This window comes from Hyla sarda, chromosome 8 (genome assembly GCF_029499605.1).
Source record: "Hyla sarda isolate aHylSar1 chromosome 8, aHylSar1.hap1, whole genome shotgun sequence".
Classification (NCBI taxonomy): Eukaryota; Metazoa; Chordata; class Amphibia; order Anura; family Hylidae; genus Hyla; species Hyla sarda.
In genome coordinates, this window is record NC_079196.1 from 114,274,386 (window position 1) to 114,291,444 (window position 17,059).

Sequence of the window (17,059 nt, forward strand, 5' to 3'; positions counted from 1 at the left end):
ATTCAGCACCACCCACAAGACAGCTACCTGTCATGTCATGTCAAACCTGCACAGGTGTGCTAGATTATTATTATTTAGTTTTATTTTATTTTTTTACACCAATCAGTGTGCAAACATGGTCATTAAAACACTAAATGAATAGACGTTCATAAACCAGTCAGTGCAACTCATCATTTTGGTCTCCAATTCTCAAACTCAAATTCTCACCCACGGAGGATTAAATGAGAATCTTTCTTGTTTAACACTGGAATGGGGTGGTGCACTGTTCACTACCCGAAGATACTGCCACATCGGGTCAATGCATAGGGCAACAGAAGCAAGCTTCCAAATCAGCTCCCTTTCTCAAAAATCCATTTAATTTATGGTCCCCAGATAGGGAACGTATGTATCAGTATGTGCTCACAAGTCACCCAAGTGCAAGTATTCACACAAAAAAAAACGTGCCTCAGGATGCGATCTGTCGCAAGATCCTTTCTTTTTTTACACTTGATCTAAGCCAAAAGGCCTAGAGGGGATAACCGGGAAAGGGGTGGACCCAACCATGTCCCCTTCATGAGCACTCACATTACTCATAGGAATGGAAGGAAGGCTGGCAGCCAACCAGCCTCCCATTCACTTTCTGGGTGGGTGGCAGTCAGCCACCCATACATACATACAGCACAGGCTAAACCCACATCATCACTTAAAAAAAGGACAGGCGACCATTGCACTCTGATGGAGCATTTAGCAATGCAATCCATAGCCTGGCTTTTGCCTGAACCCCCATCACTCCTCCTCTTGCATATAAGACAATATTTCAGATCTGCATATGAAAACAACACGCCTACCTTTGTTGCACATAGCTGCCTGCCTGTCTCTAGTTACCCCACTGGCTGTAGCTGCGTCCCTTCCGACATGGAATAACACCAACTGTAACGATAAACTGAAAATTAACAGTATAAACCTGCATCATTTTGGACTCTGGTATTTGCTGAATCCGGGTGACCTGACAATCGATGGTGGTGCCGCTGGTGATTCTGGCCTTCTTGGAATCTGTTGGGCCTATGTGTTAGCTCACACATCACTCTGGTATCCATGGTAACTACCACAACATGGTCATCTGCAGTTTACATCTAGCCCGTGGCATTGAATGGCATTTTAAAAGTGCTAAGGGTCCTGGTGCAATAATCCTCCCATGAGGATCAGCCTCAACGGCTTTGTAGATTGCACTCATGTCAGCAACTCCATATACATTTTTTTTTCTTCATGCTTCTTTCTTCATCCTTTTTTCTTTCTGTCATTCAGACTTTCATTCATTCGATCTCTCTCACTCACTTGCTTTAACTCATTTGTTCTCACTCACTCACTCACTCACTCACTCAATCACTCACTCACTCATTCACTCTCACTCACTCTCACTCTCTCACTCACTCGCTCACTAAGTCAGTCTCTCTCTCTCTCTCTCTTTTTCTTTTTATATATATTTTTTTCCGTCTTCTTCTTCTTCTTCTTCAGACCCTGTCATAGCACTAATGCCTTTCCAATACCACCAGCAGATGGAGACACTCCATTGCAACATTGGTTGTGAGCAGCAGTTTCTAAAAACAAATGCCTCACGGCGGATTTCCCATCCATCAATGTATGGTAAATTTTGTTTTTATCATTCACTGACCACAGAAACCAATGCATGGTCAAGCAACAGCAATGACACACCCTTGTGTATAGGCATGAGACCCTCGTGTCATTTAACAGGATTCAGCACCACCCACAAGACAGCTACCTGTCATGTCATGTCAAACCTGCACAGGTGTGCTAGATTATTATTATTTAGTTTTATTTTATTTTTTTACACCAATCAGTGTGCAAACATGGTCATTAAAACGCTAAATGAATAGACGTTCATAAACCAGTCAGTGCAACTCATCATTTTGGTCTCCAATTCTCAAACTCAAATTCTCACCCACGGAGGATTAAATGAGAATCTTTCTTGTTTAACACTGGAATGGGGTGGTGCACTGTTCACTACCCGAAGATACTGCCACATTGGGTCAATGCATAGGGCGACAGAAGCAAGCTTCCAAATCAGCTCCCTTTCTCAAAAATCCATTTAATTTATGGTCCCCAGATAGGGAACGTATGTATCAGTATGTGCTCACAAGTCACCCAAGTGCAAGTATTCACACAAAAAAAAACGTGCCTCAGGATGCGATCTGTCGCAAGATCCTTTCTTTTTTTACACTTGATCTAAGCCAAAAGGCCTAGAGGGGATAACCGGGAAAGGGGTGGACCCAACCATGTCCCCTTCATGAGCACTCACATTACTCATAGGAATGGAAGGAAGGCTGGCAGCCAACCAGCCTCCCATACACTTTCTGGGTGGGTGGCAGTCAGCCACCCATACATACATACAGCACAGGCTAAACCCACATCATCACTTAAAAAAAGGACAGGCGACCATTGCACTCTGATGGAGCATTTAGCAATGCAATCCATAGCCTGGCTTTTGCCTGAACCCCCATCACTCCTCCTCTTGCATATAAGACAATATTTCAGATCTGCATATGAAAACAACACGCCTACCTTTGTTGCACATAGCTGCCTGCCTGTCTCTAGTTACCCCACTGGCTGTAGCTGCGTCCCTTCCGACATGGAATAACACCAACTGTAACGATAAACTGAAAATTAACAGTATAAACCTGCATCATTTTGGACTCTGGTATTTGCTGAATCCGGGTGACCTGACAATCGATGGTGGTGCCGCTGGTGATTCTGGCCTTCTTGGAATCTGTTGGGCCTATGTGTTAGCTCACACATCACTCTGGTATCCATGGTAACTACCACAACATGGTCATCTGCAGTTTACATCTAGCCCGTGGCATTGAATGGCATTTTAAAAGTGCTAAGGGTCCTGGTGCAATAATCCTCCCATGAGGATCAGCCTCAACGGCTTTGTAGATTGCACTCATGTCAGCAACTCCATATACATTTTTTTTTCTTCATGCTTCTTTCTTCATCCTTTTTTCTTTCTGTCATTCAGACTTTCATTCATTCGATCTCTCTCACTCACTTGCTTTAACTCATTTGTTCTCACTCACTCACTCACTCACTCAATCACTCACTCACTCATTCACTCTCACTCACTCTCACTCTCTCACTCACTCGCTCACTAAGTCAGTCTCTCTCTCTCTCTCTCTTTTTCTTTTTATATATATTTTTTTCCGTCTTCTTCTTCTTCTTCTTCAGACCCTGTCATAGCACTAATGCCTTTCCAATACCACCAGCAGATGGAGACACTCCATTGCAACATTGGTTGTGAGCAGCAGTTTCTAAAAACAAATGCCTCATGGCGGATTTCCCATCCATCAATGGATGGTAAATTTTGTTTTTATCATTCACTGACCACAGAAACCAATGCATGGTCAAGCAACAGCAATGACACACCCTTGTGTATAGGCATGAGACCCTCATGTCATTTAACAGGATTCAGCACCACCCACAAGACAGCTACCTGTCATGTCATGTCAAACCTGCACAGGTGTGCTAGATTATTATTATTTAGTTTTATTTTATTTTTTTACACCAATCAGTGTGCAAACATGGTCATTAAAACGCTAAATGAATAGACGTTCATAAACCAGTCAGTGCAACTCATCATTTTGGTCTCCAATTCTCAAACTCAAATTCTCACCCACGGAGGATTAAATGAGAATCTTTCTTGTTTAACACTGGAATGGGGTGGTGCACTGTTCACTACCCGAAGATACTGCCACATCGGGTCAATGCATAGGGCGACAGAAGCAAGCTTCCAAATCAGCTCCCTTTCTCAAAAATCCATTTAATTTATGGTCCCCAGATAGGGAACGTATGTATCAGTATGTGCTCACAAGTCACCCAAGTGCAAGTATTCACACAAAAAAAAACGTGCCTCAGGATGCGATCTGTCGCAAGATCCTTTCTTTTTTTACACTTGATCTAAGCCAAAAGGCCTAGAGGGGATAACCGGGAAAGGGGTGGACCCAACCATGTCCCCTTCATGAGCACTCACATTACTCATAGGAATGGAAGGAAGGCTGGCAGCCAACCAGCCTCCCATACACTTTCTGGGTGGGTGGCAGTCAGCCACCCATACATACATACAGCACAGGCTAAACCCACATCATCACTTAAAAAAAGGACAGGCGACCATTGCACTCTGATGGAGCATTTAGCAATGCAATCCATAGCCTGGCTTTTGCCTGAACCCCCATCACTCCTCCTCTTGCATATAAGACAATATTTCAGATCTGCATATGAAAACAACACGCCTACCTTTGTTGCACATAGCTGCCTGCCTGTCTCTAGTTACCCCACTGGCTGTAGCTGCGTCCCTTCCGACATGGAATAACACCAACTGTAACGATAAACTGAAAATTAACAGTATAAACCTGCATCCTTTTGGACTCTGGTATTTGCTGAATCCGGGTGACCTGACAATCGATGGTGGTGCCGCTGGTGATTCTGGCCTTCTTGGAATCTGTTGGGCCTATGTGTTAGCTCACACATCACTCTGGTATCCATGGTAACTACCACAACATGGTCATCTGCAGTTTACATCTAGCCCGTGGCATTGAATGGCATTTTAAAAGTGCTAAGGGTCCTGGTGCAATAATCCTCCCATGAGGATCAGCCTCAACGGCTTTGTAGATTGCACTCATGTCAGCAACTCCATATACATTTTTTTTTCTTCATGCTTCTTTCTTCATCCTTTTTTCTTTCTGTCATTCAGACTTTCATTCATTCGATCTCTCTCACTCACTTGCTTTAACTCATTTGTTCTCACTCACTCACTCACTCACTCACTTAATCACTCACTCACTCATTCACTCTCACTCACTCTCACTCTCTCACTCACTCGCTCACTAAGTCAGTCTCTCTCTCTCTCTCTCTTTTTCTTTTTATATATATTTTTTTCCGTCTTCTTCTTCTTCTTCTTCAGACCCTGTCATAGCACTAATGCCTTTCCAATACCACCAGCAGATGGAGACACTCCATTGCAACATTGGTTGTTAGCAGCAGTTTCTAAAAACAAATGCCTCACGGCGGATTTCCCATCCATCAATGTATGGTAAATTTTGTTTTTATCATTCACTGACCACAGAAACCAATGCATGGTCAAGCAACAGCAATGACACACCCTTGTGTATAGGCATGAGACCCTCATGTCATTTAACAGGATTCAGCACCACCCACAAGACAGCTACCTGTCATGTCATGTCAAACCTGCACAGGTGTGCTAGATTATTATTATTTAGTTTTATTTTATTTTTTTACACCAATCAGTGTGCAAACATGGTCATTAAAACGCTAAATGAATAGACGTTCATAAACCAGTCAGTGCAACTCATCATTTTGGTCTCCAATTCTCAAACTCAAATTCTCACCCACGGAGGATTAAATGAGAATCTTTCTTGTTTAACACTGGAATGGGGTGGTGCACTGTTCACTACCCGAAGATACTGCCACATCGGGTCAATGCATAGGGCGACAGAAGCAAGCTTCCAAATCAGCTCCCTTTCTCAAAAATCCATTTAATTTATGGTCCCCAGATAGGGAACGTATGTATCAGTATGTGCTCACAAGTCACCCAAGTGCAAGTATTCACACAAAAAAAAACGTGCCTCAGGATGCGATCTGTCGCAAGATCCTTTCTTTTTTTACACTTGATCTAAGCCAAAAGGCCTAGAGGGGATAACCGGGAAAGGGGTGGACCCAACCATGTCCCCTTCATGAGCACTCACATTACTCATAGGAATGGAAGGAAGGCTGGCAGCCAACCAGCCTCCCATACACTTTCTGGGTGGGTGGCAGTCAGCCACCCATACATACATACAGCACAGGCTAAACCCACATCATCACTTAAAAAAAGGACAGGCGACCATTGCACTCTGATGGAGCATTTAGCAATGCAATCCATAGCCTGGCTTTTGCCTGAACCCCCATCACTCCTCCTCTTGCATATAAGACAATATTTCAGATCTGCATATGAAAACAACACGCCTACCTTTGTTGCACATAGCTGCCTGCCTGTCTCTAGTTACCCCACTGGCTGTAGCTGCGTCCCTTCCGACATGGAATAACACCAACTGTAACGATAAACTGAAAATTAACAGTATAAACCTGCATCATTTTGGACTCTGGTATTTGCTGAATCCGGGTGACCTGACAATCGATGGTGGTGCCGCTGGTGATTCTGGCCTTCTTGGAATCTGTTGGGCCTATGTGTTAGCTCACACATCACTCTGGTATCCATGGTAACTACCACAACATGGTCATCTGCAGTTTACATCTAGCCCGTGGCATTGAATGGCATTTTAAAAGTGCTAAGGGTCCTGGTGCAATAATCCTCCCATGAGGATCAGCCTCAACGGCTTTGTAGATTGCACTCATGTCAGCAACTCCATATACATTTTTTTTTCTTCATGCTTCTTTCTTCATCCTTTTTTCTTTCTGTCATTCAGACTTTCATTCATTCGATCTCTCTCACTCACTTGCTTTAACTCATTTGTTCTCACTCACTCACTCACTCACTCACTTAATCACTCACTCACTCATTCACTCTCACTCACTCTCACTCTCTCACTCACTCGCTCACTAAGTCAGTCTCTCTCTCTCTCTCTCTTTTTCTTTTTATATATATTTTTTTCCGTCTTCTTCTTCTTCTTCTTCAGACCCTGTCATAGCACTAATGCCTTTCCAATACCACCAGCAGATGGAGACACTCCATTGCAACATTGGTTGTGAGCAGCAGTTTCTAAAAACAAATGCCTCACGGCGGATTTCCCATCCATCAATGTATGGTAAATTTTGTTTTTATCATTCACTGACCACAGAAACCAATGCATGGTCAAGCAACAGCAATGACACACCCTTGTGTATAGGCATGAGACCCTCATGTCATTTAACAGGATTCAGCACCACCCACAAGACAGCTACCTGTCATGTCATGTCAAACCTGCACAGGTGTGCTAGATTATTATTATTTAGTTTTATTTTATTTTTTTACACCAATCAGTGTGCAAACATGGTCATTAAAACGCTAAATGAATAGACGTTCATAAACCAGTCAGTGCAACTCATCATTTTGGTCTCCAATTCTCAAACTCAAATTCTCACCCACGGAGGATTAAATGAGAATCTTTCTTGTTTAACACTGGAATGGGGTGGTGCACTGTTCACTACCCGAAGATACTGCCACATCGGGTCAATGCATAGGGCGACAGAAGCAAGCTTCCAAATCAGCTCCCTTTCTCAAAAATCCATTTAATTTATGGTCCCCAGATAGGGAACGTATGTATCAGTATGTGCTCACAAGTCACCCAAGTGCAAGTATTCACACAAAAAAAAACGTGCCTCAGGATGCGATCTGTCGCAAGATCCTTTCTTTTTTTACACTTGATCTAAGCCAAAAGGCCTAGAGGGGATAACCGGCAAAGGGGTGGACCCAACCATGTCCCCTTCATGAGCACTCACATTACTCATAGGAATGGAAGGAAGGCTGGCAGCCAACCAGCCTCCCATACACTTTCTGGGTGGGTGGCAGTCAGCCACCCATACATACATACAGCACAGGCTAAACCCACATCATCACTTAAAAAAAGGACAGGCGACCATTGCACTCTGATGGAGCATTTAGCAATGCAATCCATAGCCTGGCTTTTGCCTGAACCCCCATCACTCCTCCTCTTGCATATAAGACAATATTTCAGATCTGCATATGAAAACAACACGCCTACCTTTGTTGCACATAGCTGCCTGCCTGTCTCTAGTTACCCCACTGGCTGTAGCTGCGTCCCTTCCGACATGGAATAACACCAACTGTAACGATAAACTGAAAATTAACAGTATAAACCTGCATCATTTTGGACTCTGGTATTTGCTGAATCCGGGTGACCTGACAATCGATGGTGGTGCCGCTGGTGATTCTGGCCTTCTTGGAATCTGTTGGGCCTATGTGTTAGCTCACACATCACTCTGGTATCCATGGTAACTACCACAACATGGTCATCTGCAGTTTACATCTAGCCCGTGGCATTGAATGGCATTTTAAAAGTGCTAAGGGTCCTGGTGCAATAATCCTCCCATGAGGATCAGCCTCAACGGCTTTGTAGATTGCACTCATGTCAGCAACTCCATATACATTTTTTTTTCTTCATGCTTCTTTCTTCATCCTTTTTTCTTTCTGTCATTCAGACTTTCATTCATTCGATCTCTCTCACTCACTTGCTTTAACTCATTTGTTCTCACTCACTCACTCACTCACTCACTCAATCACTCACTCACTCATTCACTCTCACTCACTCTCACTCTCTCACTCACTCGCTCACTAAGTCAGTCTCTCTCTCTCTCTCTCTTTTTCTTTTTATATATATTTTTTTCCGTCTTCTTCTTCTTCTTCTTCAGACCCTGTCATAGCACTAATGCCTTTCCAATACCACCAGCAGATGGAGACACTCCATTGCAACATTGGTTGTGAGCAGCAGTTTCTAAAAACAAATGCCTCACGGCGGATTTCCCATCCATCAATGTATGGTAAATTTTGTTTTTATCATTCACTGACCACAGAAACCAATGCATGGTCAAGCAACAGCAATGACACACCCTTGTGTATAGGCATGAGACCCTCATGTCATTTAACAGGATTCAGCACCACCCACAAGACAGCTACCTGTCATGTCATGTCAAACCTGCACAGGTGTGCTAGATTATTATTATTTAGTTTTATTTTATTTTTTTACACCAATCAGTGTGCAAACATGGTCATTAAAACGCTAAATGAATAGACGTTCATAAACCAGTCAGTGCAACTCATCATTTTGGTCTCCAATTCTCAAACTCAAATTCTCACCCACGGAGGATTAAATGAGAATCTTTCTTGTTTAACACTGGAATGGGGTGGTGCACTGTTCACTACCCGAAGATACTGCCACATCGGGTCAATGCATAGGGCGACAGAAGCAAGCTTCCAAATCAGCTCCCTTTCTCAAAAATCCATTTAATTTATGGTCCCCAGATAGGGAACGTATGTATCAGTATGTGCTCACAAGTCACCCAAGTGCAAGTATTCACACAAAAAAAAACGTGCCTCAGGATGCGATCTGTCGCAAGATCCTTTCTTTTTTTACACTTGATCTAAGCCAAAAGGCCTAGAGGGGATAACCGGGAAAGGGGTGGACCCAACCATGTCCCCTTCATGAGCACTCACATTACTCATAGGAATGGAAGGAAGGCTGGCAGCCAACCAGCCTCCCATACACTTTCTGGGTGGGTGGCAGTCAGCCACCCATACATACATACAGCACAGGCTAAACCCACATCATCACTTAAAAAAAGGACAGGCGACCATTGCACTCTGATGGAGCATTTAGCAATGCAATCCATAGCCTGGCTTTTGCCTGAACCCCCATCACTCCTCCTCTTGCATATAAGACAATATTTCAGATCTGCATATGAAAACAACACGCCTACCTTTGTTGCACATAGCTGCCTGCCTGTCTCTAGTTACCCCACTGGCTGTAGCTGCGTCCCTTCCGACATGGAATAACACCAACTGTAACGATAAACTGAAAATTAACAGTATAAACCTGCATCATTTTGGACTCTGGTATTTGCTGAATCCGGGTGACCTGACAATCGATGGTGGTGCCGCTGGTGATTCTGGCCTTCTTGGAATCTGTTGGGCCTATGTGTTAGCTCACACATCACTCGGGTATCCATGGTAACTACCACAACATGGTCATCTGCAGTTTACATCTAGCCCGTGGCATTGAATGGCATTTTAAAAGTGCTAAGGGTCCTGGTGCAATAATCCTCCCATGAGGATCAGCCTCAACGGCTTTGTAGATTGCACTCATGTCAGCAACTCCATATACATTTTTTTTTCTTCATGCTTCTTTCTTCATCCTTTTTTCTTTCTGTCATTCAGACTTTCATTCATTCGATCTCTCTCACTCACTTGCTTTAACTCATTTGTTCTCACTCACTCACTCACTCACTCAATCACTCACTCACTCATTCACTCTCACTCACTCTCACTCTCTCACTCACTCGCTCACTAAGTCAGTCTCTCTCTCTCTCTCTCTTTTTCTTTTTATATATATTTTTTTCCGTCTTCTTCTTCTTCTTCTTCAGACCCTGTCATAGCACTAATGCCTTTCCAATACCACCAGCAGATGGAGACACTCCATTGCAACATTGGTTGTGAGCAGCAGTTTCTAAAAACAAATGCCTCACGGCGGATTTCCCATCCATCAATGTATGGTAAATTTTGTTTTTATTATTCACTGACCACAGAAACCAATGCATGGTCAAGCAACAGCAATGACACACCCTTGTGTATAGGCATGAGACCCACATGTCATTTAACAGGATTCAGCACCACCCACAAGACAGCTACCTGTCATGTCATGTCAAACCTGCACAGGTGTGCTAGATTATTATTATTTAGTTTTATTTTATTTTTTTACACCAATCAGTGTGCAAACATGGTCATTAAAACGCTAAATGAATAGACGTTCATAAACCAGTCAGTGCAACTCATCATTTTGGTCTCCAATTCTCAAACTCAAATTCTCACCCACGGAGGATTAAATGAGAATCTTTCTTGTTTAACACTGGAATGGGGTGGTGCACTGTTCACTACCCGAAGATACTGCCACATCGGGTCAATGCATAGGGCGACAGAAGCAAGCTTCCAAATCAGCTCCCTTTCTCAAAAATCCATTTAATTTATGGTCCCCAGATAGGGAACGTATGTATCAGTATGTGCTCACAAGTCACCCAAGTGCAAGTATTCACACAAAAAAAAACGTGCCTCAGGATGCGATCTGTCGCAAGATCCTTTCTTTTTTTACACTTGATCTAAGCCAAAAGGCCTAGAGGGGATAACCGGGAAAGGGGTGGACCCAACCATGTCCCCTTCATGAGCACTCACATTACTCATAGGAATGGAAGGAAGGCTGGCAGCCAACCAGCCTCCCATACACTTTCTGGGTGGGTGGCAGTCAGCCACCCATACATACATACAGCACAGGCTAAACCCACATCATCACTTAAAAAAAGGACAGGCGACCATTGCACTCTGATGGAGCATTTAGCAATGCAATCCATAGCCTGGCTTTTGCCTGAACCCCCATCACTCCTCCTCTTGCATATAAGACAATATTTCAGATCTGCATATGAAAACAACACGCCTACCTTTGTTGCACATAGCTGCCTGCCTGTCTCTAGTTACCCCACTGGCTGTAGCTGCGTCCCTTCCGACATGGAATAACACCAACTGTAACGATAAACTGAAAATTAACAGTATAAACCTGCATCATTTTGGACTCTGGTATTTGCTGAATCCGGGTGACCTGACAATCGATGGTGGTGCCGCTGGTGATTCTGGCCTTCTTGGAATCTGTTGGGCCTATGTGTTAGCTCACACATCACTCGGGTATCCATGGTAACTACCACAACATGGTCATCTGCAGTTTACATCTAGCCCGTGGCATTGAATGGCATTTTAAAAGTGCTAAGGGTCCTGGTGCAATAATCCTCCCATGAGGATCAGCCTCAACGGCTTTGTAGATTGCACTCATGTCAGCAACTCCATATACATTTTTTTTTCTTCATGCTTCTTTCTTCATCCTTTTTTCTTTCTGTCATTCAGACTTTCATTCATTCGATCTCTCTCACTCACTTGCTTTAACTCATTTGTTCTCACTCACTCACTCACTCACTCAATCACTCACTCACTCATTCACTCTCACTCACTCTCACTCTCTCACTCACTCGCTCACTAAGTCAGTCTCTCTCTCTCTCTCTCTTTTTCTTTTTATATATATTTTTTTCCGTCTTCTTCTTCTTCTTCTTCAGACCCTGTCATAGCACTAATGCCTTTCCAATACCACCAGCAGATGGAGACACTCCATTGCAACATTGGTTGTGAGCAGCAGTTTCTAAAAACAAATGCCTCACGGCGGATTTCCCATCCATCAATGTATGGTAAATTTTGTTTTTATTATTCACTGACCACAGAAACCAATGCATGGTCAAGCAACAGCAATGACACACCCTTGTGTATAGGCATGAGACCCACATGTCATTTAACAGGATTCAGCACCACCCACAAGACAGCTACCTGTCATGTCATGTCAAACCTGCACAGGTGTGCTAGATTATTATTATTTAGTTTTATTTTATTTTTTTACACCAATCAGTGTGCAAACATGGTCATTAAAACGCTAAATGAATAGACGTTCATAAACCAGTCAGTGCAACTCATCATTTTGGTCTCCAATTCTCAAACTCAAATTCTCACCCACGGAGGATTAAATGAGAATCTTTCTTGTTTAACACTGGAATGGGGTGGTGCACTGTTCACTACCCGAAGATACTGCCACATCGGGTCAATGCATAGGGCGACAGAAGCAAGCTTCCAAATCAGCTCCCTTTCTCAAAAATCCATTTAATTTATGGTCCCCAGATAGGGAACGTATGTATCAGTATGTGCTCACAAGTCACCCAAGTGCAAGTATTCACACAAAAAAAAAACGTGCCTCAGGATGCGATCTGTCGCAAGATCCTTTCTTTTTTTACACTTGATCTAAGCCAAAAGGCCTAGAGGGGATAACCGGGAAAGGGGTGGACCCAACCATGTCCCCTTCATGAGCACTCACATTACTCATAGGAATGGAAGGAAGGCTGGCAGCCAACCAGCCTCCCATACACTTTCTGGGTGGGTGGCAGTCAGCCACCCATACATACATACAGCACAGGCTAAACCCACATCATCACTTAAAAAAAGGACAGGCGACCATTGCACTCTGATGGAGCATTTAGCAATGCAATCCATAGCCTGGCTTTTGCCTGAACCCCCATCACTCCTCCTCTTGCATATAAGACAATATTTCAGATCTGCATATGAAAACAACACGCCTACCTTTGTTGCACATAGCTGCCTGCCTGTCTCTAGTTACCCCACTGGCTGTAGCTGCGTCCCTTCCGACATGGAATAACACCAACTGTAACGATAAACTGAAAATTAACAGTATAAACCTGCATCATTTTGGACTCTGGTATTTGCTGAATCCGGGTGACCTGACAATCGATGGTGGTGCCGCTGGTGATTCTGGCCTTCTTGGAATCTGTTGGGCCTATGTGTTAGCTCACACATCACTCTGGTATCCATGGTAACTACCACAACATGGTCATCTGCAGTTTACATCTAGCCCGTGGCATTGAATGGCATTTTAAAAGTGCTAAGGGTCCTGGTGCAATAATCCTCCCATGAGGATCAGCCTCAACGGCTTTGTAGATTGCACTCAGGTCAGCAACTCCATATACATTTTTTTTTCTTCATGCTTCTTTCTTCATCCTTTTTTCTTTCTGTCATTCAGACTTTCATTCATTCGATCTCTCTCACTCACTTGCTTTAACTCATTTGTTCTCACTCACTCACTCACTCACTCAATCACTCACTCACTCATTCACTCTCACTCACTCTCACTCTCTCACTCACTCGCTCACTAAGTCAGTCTCTCTCTCTCTCTCTCTTTTTCTTTTTATATATATTTTTTTCCGTCTTCTTCTTCTTCTTCTTCAGACCCTGTCATAGCACTAATGCCTTTCCAATACCACCAGCAGATGGAGACACTCCATTGCAACATTGGTTGTGAGCAGCAGTTTCTAAAAACAAATGCCTCACGGCGGATTTCCCATCCATCAATGTATGGTAAATTTTGTTTTTATCATTCACTGACCACAGAAACCAATGCATGGTCAAGCAACAGCAATGACACACCCTTGTGTATAGGCATGAGACCCTCATGTCATTTAACAGGATTCAGCACCACCCACAAGACAGCTACCTGTCATGTCATGTCAAACCTGCACAGGTGTGCTAGATTATTATTATTTAGTTTTATTTTATTTTTTTACACCAATCAGTGTGCAAACATGGTCATTAAAACGCTAAATGAATAGACGTTCATAAACCAGTCAGTGCAACTCATCATTTTGGTCTCCAATTCTCAAACTCAAATTCTCACCCACGGAGGATTAAATGAGAATCTTTCTTGTTTAACACTGGAATGGGGTGGTGCACTGTTCACTACCCGAAGATACTGCCACATCGGGTCAATGCATAGGGCGACAGAAGCAAGCTTCCAAATCAGCTCCCTTTCTCAAAAATCCATTTAATTTATGGTCCCCAGATAGGGAACGTATGTATCAGTATGTGCTCACAAGTCACCCAAGTGCAAGTATTCACACAAAAAAAAAACGTGCCTCAGGATGCAATCTGTCGCAAGATCCTTTCTTTTTTTACACTTGATCTAAGCCAAAAGGCCTAGAGGGGATAACCGGGAAAGGGGTGGACCCAACCATGTCCCCTTCATGAGCACTCACATTACTCATAGGAATGGAAGGAAGGCTGGCAGCCAACCAGCCTCCCATACACTTTCTGGGTGGGTGGCAGTCAGCCACCCATACATACATACAGCACAGGCTAAACCCACATCATCACTTAAAAAAAGGACAGGCGACCATTGCACTCTGATGGAGCATTTAGCAATGCAATCCATAGCCTGGCTTTTGCCTGAACCCCCATCACTCCTCCTCTTGCATATAAGACAATATTTCAGATCTGCATATGAAAACAACACGCCTACCTTTGTTGCACATAGCTGCCTGCCTGTCTCTAGTTACCCCACTGGCTGTAGCTGCGTCCCTTCCGACATGGAATAACACCAACTGTAACGATAAACTGAAAATTAACAGTATAAACCTGCATCATTTTGGACTCTGGTATTTGCTGAATCCGGGTGACCTGACAATCGATGGTGGTGCCGCTGGTGATTCTGGCCTTCTTGGAATCTGTTGGGCCTATGTGTTAGCTCACACATCACTTGGGTATCCATGGTAACTACCACAACATGGTCATCTGCAGTTTACATCTAGCCCGTGGCATTGAATGGCATTTTAAAAGTGCTAAGGGTCCTGGTGCAATAATCCTCCCATGAGGATCAGCCTCAACGGCTTTGTAGATTGCACTCATGTCAGCAACTCCATATACATTTTTTTTTCTTCATGCTTCTTTCTTCATCCTTTTTTCTTTCTGTCATTCAGACTTTCATTCATTCGATCTCTCTCACTCACTTGCTTTAACTCATTTGTTCTCACTCACTCACTCACTCACTCAATCACTCACTCACTCATTCACTCTCACTCACTCTCACTCTCTCACTCACTCGCTCACTAAGTCAGTCTCTCTCTCTCTCTCTCTTTTTCTTTTTATATATATTTTTTTCCGTCTTCTTCTTCTTCTTCTTCTTCAGACCCTGTCATAGCACTAATGCCTTTCCAATACCACCAGCAGATGGAGACACTCCATTGCAACATTGGTTGTGAGCAGCAGTTTCTAAAAACAAATGCCTCACGGCGGATTTCCCATCCATCAATGGATGGTAAATTTTGTTTTTATCATTCACTGACCACAGAAACCAATGCATGGTCAAGCAACAGCAATGACACACCCTTGTGTATAGGCATGAGACCCTCATGTCATTTAACAGGATTCAGCACCACCCACAAGACAGCTACCTGTCATGTCATGTCAAACCTGCACAGGTGTGCTAGATTATTATTATTTAGTTTTATTTTATTTTTTTACACCAATCAGTGTGCAAACATGGTCATTAAAACGCTAAATGAATAGACGTTCATAAACCAGTCAGTGCAACTCATCATTTTGGTCTCCAATTCTCAAACTCAAATTCTCACCCACGGAGGATTAAATGAGAATCTTTCTTGTTTAACACTGGAATGGGGTGGTGCACTGTTCACTACCCGAAGATACTGCCACATCGGGTCAATGCATAGGGCGACAGAAGCAAGCTTCCAAATCAGCTCCCTTTCTCAAAAATCCATTTAATTTATGGTCCCCAGATAGGGAACGTATGTATCAGTATGTGCTCACAAGTCACCCAAGTGCAAGTATTCACACAAAAAAAAACGTGCCTCAGGATGCGATCTGTCGCAAGATCCTTTCTTTTTTTACACTTGATCTAAGCCAAAAGGCCTAGAGGGGATAACCGGGAAAGGGGTGGACCCAACCATGTCCCCTTCATGAGCACTCACATTACTCATAGGAATGGAAGGAAGGCTGGCAGCCAACCAGCCTCCCATACACTTTCTGGGTGGGTGGCAGTCAGCCACCCATACATACATACAGCACAGGCTAAACCCACATCATCACTTAAAAAAAGGACAGGCGACCATTGCACTCTGATGGAGCATTTAGCAATGCAATCCATAGCCTGGCTTTTGCCTGAACCCCCATCACTCCTCCTCTTGCATATAAGACAATATTTCAGATCTGCATATGAAAACAACACGCCTACCTTTGTTGCACATAGCTGCCTGCCTGTCTCTAGTTACCCCACTGGCTGTAGCTGCGTCCCTTCCGACATGGAATAACACCAACTGTAACGATAAACTGAAAATTAACAGTATAAACCTGCATCATTTTGGACTCTGGTATTTGCTGAATCCGGGTGACCTGACAATCGATGGTGGTGCCGCTGGTGATTCTGGCCTTCTTGGAATCTGTTGGGCCTATGTGTTAGCTCACACATCACTCTGGTATCCATGGTAACTACCACAACATGGTCATCTGCAGTTTACATCTAGCCCGTGGCATTGAATGGCATTTTAAAAGTGCTAAGGGTCCTGGTGCAATAATCCTCCCATGAGGATCAGCCTCAACGGCTTTGTAGATTGCACTCATGTCAGCAACTCCATATACATTTTTTTTTCTTCATGCTTCTTTCTTCATCCTTTTTTCTTTCTGTCATTCAGACTTTCATTCATTCGATCTCTCTCACTCACTTGCTTTAACTCATTTGTTCTCACTCACTCACTCACTCACTCAATCACTCACTCACTCATTCACTCTCACTCACTCTCACTCTCTCACTCACTCGCTCACTAAGTCAGTCTCTCTCTCTCTCTCTCTTTTTCTTTTTATATATATTTTTTTCCGTCTTCTTCTTCTTCTTCT

General features: G+C 43.4%; 10 pseudogenes; all 10 read right to left on the bottom strand.

The window, feature by feature from the left end:
* Positions 1 to 252: 252 nt before the first annotated feature.
* LOC130289347 (U2 spliceosomal RNA) lies at positions 253 to 516 on the bottom strand (annotated as a pseudogene).
* A 1,468-nt stretch (positions 517 to 1,984) lies between these two features.
* LOC130289752 (U2 spliceosomal RNA) lies at positions 1,985 to 2,248 on the bottom strand (annotated as a pseudogene).
* Positions 2,249 to 3,712: 1,464 nt separating this feature from the next.
* On the bottom strand, positions 3,713 to 3,976 carry LOC130286455 (U2 spliceosomal RNA; annotated as a pseudogene).
* A 1,468-nt stretch (positions 3,977 to 5,444) lies between these two features.
* On the bottom strand, positions 5,445 to 5,708 carry LOC130286456 (U2 spliceosomal RNA; annotated as a pseudogene).
* Positions 5,709 to 7,176: 1,468 nt separating this feature from the next.
* LOC130286457 (U2 spliceosomal RNA) lies at positions 7,177 to 7,440 on the bottom strand (annotated as a pseudogene).
* A 1,468-nt stretch (positions 7,441 to 8,908) lies between these two features.
* Positions 8,909 to 9,172, bottom strand: LOC130286459 (U2 spliceosomal RNA; annotated as a pseudogene).
* Positions 9,173 to 10,636: 1,464 nt separating this feature from the next.
* LOC130286460 (U2 spliceosomal RNA) lies at positions 10,637 to 10,900 on the bottom strand (annotated as a pseudogene).
* A 1,464-nt stretch (positions 10,901 to 12,364) lies between these two features.
* Positions 12,365 to 12,629, bottom strand: LOC130287985 (U2 spliceosomal RNA; annotated as a pseudogene).
* A 1,464-nt stretch (positions 12,630 to 14,093) lies between these two features.
* Positions 14,094 to 14,358, bottom strand: LOC130287810 (U2 spliceosomal RNA; annotated as a pseudogene).
* A 1,467-nt stretch (positions 14,359 to 15,825) lies between these two features.
* Positions 15,826 to 16,089, bottom strand: LOC130286461 (U2 spliceosomal RNA; annotated as a pseudogene).
* Between the last annotated feature and the right edge of the window lie 970 nt (positions 16,090 to 17,059).